Source organism: Sebastes umbrosus, chromosome 15 (genome assembly GCF_015220745.1).
Source record: "Sebastes umbrosus isolate fSebUmb1 chromosome 15, fSebUmb1.pri, whole genome shotgun sequence".
NCBI classification, from domain to species: Eukaryota; Metazoa; Chordata; class Actinopteri; order Perciformes; family Sebastidae; genus Sebastes; species Sebastes umbrosus.
The window spans coordinates 12,082,126-12,096,627 of NC_051283.1; the positions used below are offsets into that span (position 1 = coordinate 12,082,126).

Sequence of the window (14,502 nt, forward strand, 5' to 3'; positions counted from 1 at the left end):
TATTGCAAAAATTCTGATTCCATATATCATCAATTTGATTAAATAAATTTGGTATAACCTAAACTTAGTGTTGCGTGGGGCTTCGATGGAGCATAAGCGGTAAGGTAAATGTAAAACTGTTTATCACACGTATTGCCGGTGACTGTGACTACATGTGACAGCAACAAATCCCACTTCACAACATCATCGGAGAGCATTGTTGGAGGTGTAAAAGTGGAGCTTTTAGGGGCCCCACATTTGTCAGCTCCGCAGAGAGAACGCCGCTGACAGCAGAAACTCTCGCTCACACTGTACCACACCTCTGATGGATGGCGAAATATAAGACAGGATTTTTTGCTTCATCTACCTCGCAGATCTCGCTCCGACTCAAAGACAGACCCCCACAGAGAGACAGAGACAGGAAAGAGAGAGAGTCAAAGACTTGTGACTGTGCATATGTGTCTTCACGTGTGTTTGTTCTGTGAAAGACACCTTGACGGAGGAAGGAGACCACTGAGGCTTCTCCAAACTCACATTTAGTCTCTTTCTCCTCTGTCGCAACGCTACCTCTCTCTCCATCACACCCCGGTGTGACTCAGCACCCCACTGATCAAACACCACCTAGTCCTTCCTCTCCTCTACTTCCATCTCCCTTCTCTCCCTTTCTCTCTGACAGACAGTTCGAAAGGCGCCCACACACAAACAGCTCCCTAAAATGCCCCCCAAGGGACCAACCCTGTATTCTTGAAAAGTCTGAAGCGCCCTCCAGGAGAAGACTTTACAGAAAAAGTAGTGAATAGAGAGAAAACAACAAGATAAGATCACAAACACAACTCTATCTATATTCTTCTTTCCTCAAGTACCGGTGCATATAAGGACACCGGGAGACAATGGGGCACATTTTTCTTTTTTACAGCTCCACTTATTTCTCCCCTTTTATGATATTTCTCTATGACTTTTCACTAGACTGTCCCTAAAACCTTGAAAAGGCTGAAAAGCACAATAAATCTACCCGCATTTGAAAAGAGCCTGTTCTCTTTAAAGTCTCCATCCTTTCCCTTTTATAACTGCAGGTGTTACAAATCACGATGAGGTTATTCTGATAGACCAGCCAATCTCAGATGAGCTGCCCAACAGTCCAGAAGATTAGTGTTCACGACAGAATGGATAACACTGATAGTTATTAGCGCAGTGGCTTGTGGGAAATCTAAACAATCAACCCCTATTGTTAGGTTTTATGAGAGCATGATTTGAGATCAAATGAGAATATCAGCCGGCATCAGAGGAAAGAGGAGGAAGATAAAGAGAACGGTGTTGGTGATCTTATCGTTGTGATCGGTTTTCAAGTGGTTAATGAGTAAATGATCCAGTGGCAAACACTTACGACACCTATACAGAAGATCATCATTGTGTCCCTGATAGAGTCTGATCTGATGCTCCATGCTATAACCTTATAGCATACAATATGATGCATGTCACCTCAGCAACTTTTAATGTAAATTGTAAGATGTTCTTAATCATTTGTTGCAGAGGCTGGGAACAAATACATTTTGATTCATTTGATGTTTTGAACTACAGCACCACTGTTTGTGATTTATAATGAAAAACAGTGTACTACACTACTACACAATCACCGTGTAAGTTCACCCAGTGTTTTCATTCTTTTTCTGTGATTCCAAAAACAGATGTATGGATGCTTATCTGCGACACGCTTGAGATACTATCCATATGTCATGTCTGTGACTTCAGATTTGACCTAGTCATGACTCGAATTATACACAAAAAGTACTCGTGGCCGGACTCCTCGCAGACCATTTTCAGACGGAGGATTTTTCAGGCTCAAGCAGAAATATAACCAGCAGTTTTCTAACTGAACTATAGACCGCACCTCACCCTTGTACCACCATGATTGGACTGATCCATATAAAATACAGTTTTGTCATCAGTGTCATTAGAAAATTAAGTGTCTCAGCTATTAGTCCCATCCGTTCAGTGACAGCAGGTCGCCACTTTTAGTTCCATAGCAATCCCTGGCCTCATGTCACCTACATAATAATGACTCCAATTAGTTCCACACAGCAAGATATTCAAATTTGGTATCGGGAGAGAAAAAGTTGGATCAGGATTTTTGGATAAGTAAAGACATGTTAGAAGTCTGTACCACCTCCCCAATTCAAGCAGTTCACCAAAATCTAAATGTTTTTTTTTTTTTTGTACTTGGAAATACACCTAGGGCCTTAGCACTGCTGCCTCAAAGCAAGTGGGTTCAAGATCTGAACCTGCTGGCTGGCTTGGGCCCTGTTTTGTGTAGAGTTAGCATGTTCTCCCCGTGTTAGTGTTGGTTTTCTCTCTCCGAGTTCTTCGGCTTCCTCCCACGGTCCAAAGACATGCAGGTTAGGTCCATTGTTGACTCTAAGTTGCCCATAGGTGTGAATGTGTCCGCGTAGGATACACCCCTGTGTTTCCTCACTCTAAGCTCCTCCAGAAGCCTCCTCTGTCCTTGCTCCTCGAGGTGTATTTAAGGGATCGGAAGATCCTCCATGACGGCAGAAGAGGAATGATTTCTGGGTCACGGGAGGAGAGAGGACGCGAGGAAGCATAAGTTTGCATAATAAAAAGCACCCAATGTGTGATCGGCTCCAGCACTCCACGACCCTGTAAAGGATAAGCGGTTACCGATAATGGATGGATGGATGGAATACACCTAATGAACCGTACACACTGTGGGCTACATGACACCATCAGTTTCAACAGCTTCAAATGAGATGTTTAAAAGAAATCAACATTGACTGTAGGATATGGGAAATGAACAGTTGACGTTCAACGTTTTTTTTGAAGCATTCAAACCACCTCGACTTCCCCCTCTCTAGACTTTGTGGCTCTATAACAATGTCACGCTGCTTCACCTTGCGCTCCCAATGGACATGAGTCATAGAGTCAGCCGAAGTAACCCACGATGTCGTATCTCTTTGAAGGACACTCTCTTCAGCTTAAGGGTCAACTTTAAGTATAAAGAACAAAGCTGCCATATAAGGGGGAAAAAAATAAAAATAACTGCCACTGAGTCCCTTCCTCTCTCTTGATATCAATATTGCAAGCTTGCGAGCTGGCGTATGCATGTCACCATCAGTGATGCCTGGCAACAATGCCTTCAGGATCTCCTGCATTATTCAGAGAGCCCAACAAGCGCTAGGGCTCTGCCATTATCTATTTAAATCTGAGTGCAGGCATGTCCCACTGAAAGCGTGTACTTGCACCGCCACCTGCCCAGCTTACAAGAGATTGAGAGGGCTGCAGAGAGGAGACAAGGGACTGCTTGATGTGAAAGAGGAAAACATGCCGAGGGAAAGTGATGGGGAGGCCGAGATGTTATTGTTGGGAGGGGAGGGGGGCCTTAAGCACGACAGCTATTAGAGGGAGGCTGAGAGGTTAGACAAATGAAATAAAAATGGGAGACAAAGTCTAGAAAATGGAGGCAGGGAAGAAGGTGATGGAGGCAGATATTAAGGGGGCATTAGGGAAATAGGCAGAAGATGAGATGGGGGAAAGAGTGGGGAGAATGAGATGATGAATGGAGCAAAGAAAGAAGAAGGGAAGAAGGAAGAAATGGGGAAGGAAGGAGGAAGCATGAAAGGGGAGTGAAGAATAAAAGCCAAAAGACAAGACAGAAAAGCAGGAAGGAAGCCAGAAAAGGAGAGAGGAGATGAAGGAAGGAATGAGTAATTGAAACTGTGCAAAAGAGGAGGAAAGACATTTTTAAAAAGTGGTGCACCTTGAGAAGAGAATGGGGGTAAATGAAATGAATAGCTACCGTAGGATGTAGCATTTAAAGACTACTCCTCTCTATCATTTCACATCCCTCTCCCTCCCACCTCGCTCCCCTCCGTCACCCATTCATCAAACGACTGCCATCCCTTCATCCTGAGTCATCGACGCAATTGCTCATCCACTCCATTAGGCCATCATCCCACCCTCCTTTATTCGTGCTTTTCCCCCCCTCCCGCTCCTCCATCCTCTGATCATCTTCAGGTGAAGCGCGTCCCTCTAACGGTGCCAGCAACGAAGGGAAAGCCATGCCTCGACCATAAAAACATCCAGTTTTACACGCCATTTAATCTGGCGTCGGGTTTTCTCATGTCGTTTTCATTTACTTGCCACTGGGGAGAGATAATTTCATATCCAATCAATCAACTTGTTTCAAGGCTTTTCCATGAATCAGGCAAAATGCTTTTGAGCAGTGTTTTAGGACACTTGTTTTTTGTGTTTTAGAAAAAGCAAAATCGCAGTAAAATTGAAAGTAATGGATTAATCAGAATCAGAAACCGTTGACGACAGTTGTCATTTCAGACGTCATCGGCTGCATGAGGAGCCTGCTTTTGTTTACTTCTGTGTGGAATTGAAGACTCTTTCAAAAAATTACTAGAATTACAACTCTAGAATTACCGCCTCGCAGTTGTATGCCTCCGCCAACCAGTCATATTGCCGTTTACATCCATGACTGTCCAAAATGTCATCACTTCATCATTTTATCCTATTAGATTTTTGTGTGAAATTGTTATAATTAGCATATGAATTCTTGAGTTATGGCCAAAAACCTGAAGAAATTCACTCCAGGAGTTCCTGAGATATCATGAGAATGGGACAGACGTGAGGTCACAGTGACCTTGACCTTTGACCACCAAAATCGTTTCGTCCTTGAGTCCAAGTGGATGTTTGTGCCAAATTTGAAGAAATTACCTAGATAACACAGTCACAGGAATGGGTCGGACGGACGGACGGATGGACGACCTGAATCATGATATTATAAAAACCACTGTTACGTGTAAGAACGGAAAGGTTGTCAGGCATAGTAACAGTAACTAAGGGGGGTTGGGGTTGGCGAACGGTCAATTGGATTCAGAAAAAATATATTTTATGACATTTTAAAGACATGTTTGCTATACTTCTAATGGAATAACACTGATTCTTGTGCTCACTAAGAGTACAGATATGGATGTTTCATTTCTGTCGTGATAAATAAAAGTAATTTCATGACATTTGCATGGAAACAATGCAGTTATGCAGGAAAAAACTGGGAGCCGACTGCTTATAAATATTATTCCTCCTGCACACAATTGTCATGGGAAACACTGAGCATAACATGCGTATTCCCCTTGACAATTCCTATTGAATATACAGTAAGAATATACAGTGGAAACAAACATCTCCTGGGCAGCGTTTCTCAAGCACATAGCACGGCATGAAGCATGTTGGATAGATCCAACGCTACTGTGGTTTTCTATTGGGAGCTCAGGGACTTACACACTCACAGAAACACAAACAAGAATATATAATTTTCATACTATATGACGTGTTGAACTCCCCATGTACCTGAATGGCTGTAACTCATGGTCATCAATCATGAAACTCATCAATTCATCAATCAAGAAAGCAGAAAAACACACACAAACACACATTCCTCTATCAATATATGAATGGACATATGCTAATATGATTCATATCCAGAAGCACTTGAGCCATTGTCCTCAAATCAGCTCCTCATACTGCTTTTTCTGTCTCTGATTTTAGCGTGAAATGCTCAGTGATCACTCTGCCACAGTTCTCCATGCAGCCCGTAATCATTGCAGCGCTCGCTCACTTATTCTGTCAGTCAGAGAGGAATGGAGAGGGCCAGCTGACACCCAACGCCTACCCCATCCTCCGCTCACCCCCCCCCCCCCCCCCCCCCCCCCCCCCCCCCCCCCACCACCCCCTCACAAACACACACATCAACACCCACTCAAATGAACATTCACACAGTTGGCGGCCGGAGGCAAACAGACGACCCCGGCGTTTAAAGACACGTGTGAAAAAAGAGCTCAGGAGGTAGAGTGGGCAATGCAGGCACGAGTCGCGAGCAGATAAAATCAGACATGGACGACATCATTGCGTCTGATTGTGTGTACTGCGGCGAACTGATGATCAAGTCCATCGACAAGCCTTTCATTGATCCGCAGAAATTCGAGGAGGAGAAATCCAGCTGGCTATGAACGAGGCCTCCTCTCCTCTCAATGTGAAAAGATACGACCATCTTATATGTCGATGACACTGCACCATCCGTAGGACTGACCCATTCAGTGGATACAGACATTCACCCGATTGCCTATTAGTACTGCCTACTGTTGAAACTCTTATCAGCTTCGGTTGTTCTCTACATAATACACTTATTTTGCTGGCAGTATTTAAAGCTGATTTAAAGACGTTTGTCTAGTGTCTAGTAAAAGGTGGACATTGTTGGCCATTGTTCCAACATTATGTTGTGATGTACAACTATGTTCCACTAATCGGAAGATCTGCAGTTCGATCCCCGGCTTCTCCAGTCCGCGTGTTGAAGTCGTTGGGCAAGATACTGAACCCCAAATTGCTTCTGTGTGAGTGTATGTGAATGATTCGATTAGATTCTGATGAGCAGATGACCTCTTGCATGCCATCAGTGTATGAATATGTGTGTGTGTGTGTGTGTGTATGTGTGTGTGTGAAGGGGGTGAATGTTGGCATGTAGTGTAAAAGCATTTTGAGTTGTCGCCATAGAAATGCAAGTCCATTTACCATTTACCAAAGACCAACTTGCCTGGCTAGAAATGGGCAATGGACTTGGGCTTGGGGCTTGCTAGGGTGGAAAGGGGAACAATTTCATGCCCAAGTGCATCAGAGAAGAGTACACTGGGAACACGAGCAAACATTTTTTCCACCCAGATAGGTTACAGCAATTACCCTCGCCTCTTTAACCTCGCCGCTCGCCTGCGAGCTCTGTTTCAGGTCGCATCCATGAGACGATTCAAACACAGAGTTCGTATTGGAGTGTTGGGGGCTGGGCGGGTATCTTTCTCTCCATTACATCATTTTGAGCACGATGAGGGACCCGTACAGCTACTGTGAGCGTGTGCTGCAGGGATAGCGGTTATTAGTTTGGGTTGACCCGTTATCCTGCAATAAGGGCGGTGGGCATGATTAAATACTCATCATTCGGGCGGGGAAATGTGTCAAAACAATGTGCCAACTCTCCAGTTGGAGCAGCTCCATTATAGCAACAATGAAGGTATGTTTATGGATGTGAGGGGGAGTGCTGACAATTAAAAGAGAAGTGTGAAAATGCATCCGTATAAGTGTGTGCATGTGTGCGTGACGCCCTCACTCCACCGAACCTGGATTAACAATACAGGCCTCTCTATTTTATTAGTGTTTGTCTTGGGGCCAACCCTCTGAGCCTGCCAACAAGGAGTGGGGCAGAGAAAACCCTTTTGACACAGGACAAAAGACCAGACTTTTCCTCACTACTTTGGGTCAAGTTCCAAAAATATTGGATCTTACATTTCTCAACCAAGAGCATATTTTTGTCAGACATCTACCATTGTAGTAAATGCCAATGTCTTTCAAACTAGTTTTTTCAGCATAGACTGTATATAAGAAGTGGACATAGTCACCGTGACGTCACCCATTGGTTTGTGGACTGCTGTTTTGAAGCCTCGAGTTTGGCCATTTGGTGGTCGCCATCTTGGTTTTTGGCCATCGCCATCTTGGTTATTTGCAACAAGAAGTGACACAAGAGGGTGGAGCTAAGTACAACCGAATGCTGAATAAGACATTTTTAGATGACCAAAATGTTAAAATTAACGTTCATGAACTGGAAACACACTGTGAAAGGGTTGAAATTGTAAGACGAACCCAGACCGGACAACGCCATGGTGGCGACCTGCCAATCACAAAGTAGCCACGCCCTAAAGCATACCCTGCTTTATGGTCTATTTGACTCTAAATGGGACCATAATGCTGTATTAAAGAAGACTTGAAACTAGCGATTGAGACCATAAACACGTGTTTACAATGTTTACTGAGGTAATAAATCAAGTGAGAAGTAGGGTCATTTTCTCATAGACTTCTATACAATCAGACTTCTGTTTGTAACCAGAGGAGTCCTGCTGGCTATTAGAAATAATGCAGGTTTAAGGCGCTTCCACATTGGCTTCACTTTTCAGACCTAGAGGTTGCCCACTGGTTTTCAGTTATACACTTGAGGTCTCTAAGCCAATGCCAGGATCATCAGGGTTATTCTCCCAGACTTTGGAAAGCTCCCTCCAGAGCCACAGAGGACATTACACAACTGATTTAACAGACTGCGTATACTCCTCATAATGAGTTTATATGTAAAATTAGTCAACTGACACTTTCCTATATTATACACACTGAATCAAATTAATTAATTTCTTGAAAACTCGCCGAGCATTTGTTTTAACTTGTCTCTCCTAATTGATGTGGGTATAAGTAATGCACCTGCTTCAGTTTGTTATATGCACTGTGTTCATGACTCATGTTTCTCTACAACAAGCTCGAGGATAGCAGATTTTCCATCTACTGCCACAATTTAGCCAATACTGAACCCACTCTGCATTAGAAAAACCATGAATGCACCTGGTTATTTTAGCTTCAATAACGCCTGCAGCATCTAATCATCTCATCTGTGCCGGCCTGCGTTTCATAACGACAGTAATCTCCCTTCCTTCCTTCTGTTTGGCTCCGTGAGGAAGACACAGCTGTAGGACAGGCAACATTTTAAATGACTAATGTTACATCCACTGATTAACTCAAAGGTAAATGTTAGACTGTTAATTACAACAGGGATATTAGCAGGCAAGCCAGATTAGACCATGAATCAGTCATGGTGGGCCCCTTCAGAACCTGAGCTGATTATTACACCAGGAAAAAAAACAACTGCATCCTGATTATTCAAATGGAGAAACCACGCCCATGGCTCTTATCACTCTCGATCGTATAAGCTGACTTTCATCCACTTAGAGTGTACTTTACTTCACATCTGTCATTGTTATTCTACTTTGATTTGTTTTAACTCCAGTGACCATTAGACGTTAATGATATGGCTGCAAAAAACTGCCTTCTATATTCATTAAAAGTTGATGTCTTGATCGCCAGACAACAAATCTAAACCTTACCTCAATAAAGCACATGGATGGCAGACCATGGCGTGCTCGTATTGTGCATAAATGGCCGCCAATCTGCTGGTTGTGTCTGTGAGAGCCCAATAACAAACCCCAGTGCTAGAGTTGACTGCTCTTTATTGATATGCAATATGCAAAATGGCCTCTTTATGGCTTAACACTCAGCGTGGTTTATAAGAGTCAGGGCTGAGGGAGAAGGAGAGGTAGATAGATGAGCAGACAACATGAAGCTGGGAGGGAATATGTGCACAGCCAGCCACTGCAACCCCCAAATTGTTCTTACCGACAGCACCCATTCATCCAGATTTTAAATGAATGCACTACATCAACATGAAGAGGTTTTCTTTCACCATCTCCTTTGCCCGGTGTTTTCATGCAGCGGTCAGCTTTAGAGGCAACTGCAACAATATGGAAAACCCCTTAAAGCCCTTCACTTTGTCATCTGGGCCAGTATTGCTTTCTGCAGGATTTCAGCACGGAGTTTTGATATACTATAGAGATGATAAAGTGCTTCGTTGCAAAACGATCCTCTATCAGTGAGTCTGAAAGGGTTTGACTCCAAAGCAGCTATTAATGGCAGGGAAATCTGATATGTAGACCTAATATTGTTTAACGTTTTAAAGATGGTCCACAAACCATTACATTTGTCAATGGTGCTCAGTGTATATTACATTAAGTAAACCTTGTGTCAAGTACAAATTAAGTTTTTGCTTTTAAGCCTGGAATCACTTAATAGCGCTAGAAGAAATGCTAGAAAGCATTGGCACTCAATGTTTGGCATTAATTGGGTTTGGAAGGGTGGTTATTTTCTATTTGTGTCGAAACTGAGCCGGTAGTTTTTATCCATGCAAGCAGCGTGGCTCTAGGACTGACAATGTCAGTCGATCTGTCTGTCGGTCTGCCACGTTGGTCCAGACACACCAGCAGGTTGACATTTCTGGCTTTTACTGAGTATCTTGACAGCTGCTGGATTGATTGCTATGAAATTTGGTGCGGACGTTAATGGTTTCCATGTGATAAATCCGTCTTGTCACCATGAGGTTGACATTTGTGCCTCTGAGTGTGTGTGTCTCAACAACTGTTGGATGGATTGCCACGACATTTTCTACACATATTCAAGTCCCCCTTAGGATATATTGTAATCATTTTGGTGATCCCTGGCTTTTCATCTAGCGCCACCATCAGGTCAAAATACAAAATGTGTCCGACATTTTGGTAACGACCAAATACCTGCAAAACTAATGCTATTCCTGTCAACCTCAGCTGCACTTTGTGTTTAGTGCTTATTAGCAAATGTTAGCATGGTAAACTGGTGAGCATGGTATAAACATTATACCTGTTAAACATCAGCATGTTAACAATGTCATAATCTCTACAAACCGATTCTGCTCTCACATGTAGAATCTGGAGGCAACGGGACAAGATTTTCGCATCAGAAGCGTTCTGGTTTCCGTAGTCCACATAGTATTGACCAATCCTGTTTGAGCAGGCTTTGGTTGAATGCAGGTAAACAGTTTGTGTGCAGAGCAAAACAGGCGGAACGCATTGGCCAAAATGCAATCTGGGAACCCACCAGCTATCGACTGACGACGACTTTGCTTTTTATTGGTTTAAAATTAGCTTGTAAACTGTCTACTTGTGAAACAATCCAGTCATACACGTCGTCTCTCAAGTCCAACTCCAGTCTCGCATTTCAAGTTGCTAATCGGACTGTAAATAATGAGCAGTACATGGAAAAGGAAGTCTTGGCCCTGGATATCCGCTGGCTACACCGGATAAGCCTCCAGAGGCTTATCCGTTGTCAGACCGATAGCCGACAGCTTCAAAGTGCCATGAGCTGTAGACTCTTGTTATAGGTGTGTATTGCACGAGCAAAGATCAAATCAGTGTTGAGCACAATCAACTAATGTTCTAAGTTGTTTGACATCATAATATCCCGTCAGATATAAGACGTTGTGCTACTTTATCCCACGAAATTGAACTGAAATCTCTCTGTCTGTCATCACGGTGGATCTTCAAGGTGTACCTTGTCCCACTCCCTGCATCTCTTTCTCCTCTCTGTGTGCAGGAACCTTAAACGAAACGGTGCTTAATCTTCATGTACCCATCAAGGCTGAGCATCATTACCAAGCCTTTTATGTGAAGGTGAAAAGAAATGATGGGATTTTATGCAATGCGTGTTGATGCACCAGAATGAGCCCTGTCCACCCACCCCATTGCCTATTCTTTTTTTTACACGGTTCAAGGAAAGAAAATCAATTTTAAGGTTGAATGAGACTTGATAAGTCACGGTGAACCTGCATTCTGATAACATCTTGCCTTCTTAATGGCCTGTATTTCCTGGTGAATGAAGAAGAGACGGTTTGATTTGACAGAAGAGGCTTGGGATCATTCCAAAAAATCTGCTTTCAAAGGAGGGTTTCATTCACTGTTTGGAGTTATTATTTCCACCCAGAGCACATGGTGTTATAATTAAAAATGGAGCTGTGATTATAAATATTGTAATTTCTGTATATGTATATTGTGACAGTGTATATATATAAGATAGCAAACTGTGATTAAAAATAACCTTTATTTCCACTGTATCAATCTTGTTTTCTGTGTAATCCGTCACTGTCCTGTCAAAGTGACCCATCTTTCCCAATTGACGGACAAAATGAGCAGCGTTTCCTGCTGTACGACAGAACCTGCTGTTTCCTCGTACCATTTTCACATCTGACAGATTGCAGACAGAAAAGTGCCTTTGAGTGAGGGTGTCTCCGGCTTTTTCTGCAAACTGTGCGCAAGCAGGACACACTGACTCGAGAGGGAAACCAAAAAGGATGCAGGAGGGAGTCAGCTGGATGTGGCACATTCACTCACCACACCAGAAAAAGACAGTTTCAATGCCCTTCTGTAAAGCTTTAATAATTTATTACACTACAGTACCTGGTCAGTCAGGCAATACTCCACTCTGTTATCCAACGACATTTGGTTTCATGTAACCAAGTGTCGGATGCAAGGATGTTTAACCTCATCACACACAACATCAAAGCCCTTTAATGCAAGACAACCCCCACCTACACACACAAACACACACACACTAGGCGAGACGCAGCCTTGATTCCCAGTAATCAGAGGCAAAAAAACGCTACTTGCGTTCCTTTAATTAACTCCAAATGCATTAGATAAACACAACTCGAGCTTACACGGTCTGTGGTTTACCCATAATCCCCCCACAATCATCCCTAACATCTAATTTCACATCAAACCCCATAGGAAGAGGTATCAAACCACACCTGTGTGTGTGGTGTGGATGAGCCATGTTCTATGCCTGATCGATCTGATTTTTCACACATTATCCAAATAATCCAACTGTAATGCCCCAAAAATACAGTGAGGCGGTGTCTTGTCTGTATTGCAGCGGTATATGGCAGTAGCATACAGGAAAAAAAGATTTTAAGAGGGAGAATGGTTTTCAAAAAGGAGCACCAAACGTGCATTACATCCGTCAATCCTCTAACAAATCCTCCTTCAAATACCATCTAAGAATACATTACTTAAGCAGCTGATCGATAGTCCAGTGTTGGTCATGTATGTTTTTTCTTTTGTTCCTTTTCCCTAATAATGATGGGCCTTGAAGCTAAATGGTTGTGGAAGATGTGTATGAAGGTGACATTTATATATGTTTGGAAAATTTGAATGTTATTAGTGTAACACAAATATGATGATGTATATATAGTATGTATGTGATAGATGTAATGTACTTGATTTAGGACCCAAGGAAGACTATAGCCATTGGTATCAGCTAATGGGGATTCTTTTTAAATAAATAAAGACATTATAGCCTCAGGATTGTGCACCTTTAATCATCCAGGTAGAGTAATAAATGTGCAGCATCCTAAACGACCCCCACCCTGGAGGATTCCTGGACCAGGGTGGTCCTGGATGAGGAATCATCTCCTCCCTATAGCTGTCCCAAGCGCCATGCATGCATGCTCGTTGTGTATACTCTCCTCTCTCCTGTGATTAATTAAGACCGTTGTGCACCTCTTGCTTTTGCAGTGTGTCAACGCGATACTTGCGAGCAAATTCCTCTCCGGGACACACACAGGTCTACAACATACATACATGCAACATGCACACAAGCGCGCTTTCACGGTCAGAAGAACATTTTACGCACGAATGAAACTCGGCCATCACCAAACAGTCTTTTCCAGATGTGTTGTTGAATTGCCAGCCCCCCAAAACCATTTGGTGCCTGTGTGTTGGAGTGTGTGTGTGTGTGTGTGTTTGAGAGAGGATGGGGGTCGTCCTGCGTTCACAAATGGCGCAACTTCCCATTTTTCTCTCCTGTCAAGTTGACACAGCTGTTGACACACCGACCTGCCCCTATACTGCAACCAACATCTGGTCGTTCTCTTTCACCATATACAGCCAAAAAGACAACAAGCCTGCTCGCGTTGCATGCGTGCATAGAGAAGATTTGATGCACAGGAGCACCTTGCACCTCCAGCCTCTTATTACCCAGCATCCATCCATCCATCCAACCGCTTGATGAGCGTCCTCTTACCTTCAAGTCGAGGGTTTCTGTGCGTCGTTTTTCACTCAACGTTGGAGGAACAGAAAAGAGAGAAACGCACGCCTATTCCGCAGCTCCCCGATCGCTGTGTGGAGGAGAACGGAGGGAGCAGAAACAGCAGCCTCTCTCTCTCTCTCTCTCTGTCTCTCTCTCTCTCTCTCTCTCTCTACCCCCACTGAAATATTAGCAGCCGTGGATTGGTCCACTAGGATCCCCAGCGGCCCCTCATCCGCTGCTCTTAGGAGGGGCCAAATAAAAAGCACACTGCAAATAAATCAATCAAGCCATTCAGCTCTAATGCCTAGTGATTTTTTCTCTATTAAAAACGAGTCATATATATTTCGATTTTTATTCAGATGGTCTAACCTATAAGCCACGTGTTTCCAATATATATATATGGGATGCATTTGGATTTGCTGGAGTGCACTGCAAAAAAAAAAAAAAGTTGATATTACAAAAGTATAGGCTAATATATATAGGCTACTCATTGTGATTATTATTTGCTCAAATCCTATTACAGGCTATTTCTTTAGCTGTATAGGCCTGTGTTGTATGATGTTATGATTGCAGGGTCAAGTTCAGTAGGCAGAAAGTTTTTGGCATCATTAGGCAAAAAAAAATCCATAATAACCTTTCAGCATATTGTAATTCAAGTGTTCAGAGAAAAAACTAGACTTCTGCATCTACCTCTGTTTTCAGGTTTTAAAAAATCTAGCCGGTGACGGGAGACTTTGGCCAATCACAGGTCAATTCAGAGGGAGAGAGCGTTCCTATTGAGCGTTCCTTTTGGCTGTGCTTCGGCTGATGGGCGGTGCTTGGTATTTCCTCGACTGATCTCAACATGGGCTGCCGGGTCACAAACTTTCTAATTTTTACAGCTAAACCGTACACTACAAGATGATTCTGAAAACATTTGAGGAGATAAATAGGCATTACAGTGACATAATATTGATTCATATTTGATCAGCA

At 43.1% G+C, this 14,502-nt stretch overlaps 1 protein-coding gene across 1 annotated transcript in view; it reads right to left on the reverse strand.

Annotated features, from left to right (window-relative positions):
- dlgap3 (discs, large (Drosophila) homolog-associated protein 3) overlaps nucleotides 1–13,655 on the reverse strand; it is a 129,565-nt gene extending 115,910 nt beyond the window's left edge. Inside the window, exon 1 of the mRNA XM_037795547.1 lies at nucleotides 13,525–13,655. The gene's annotated coding sequence lies outside the window, so the exon portion shown is untranslated. The remainder of the gene's footprint in view (nucleotides 1–13,524) is intronic.
- Nucleotides 13,656–14,502: the final 847 nt, after the last annotated feature.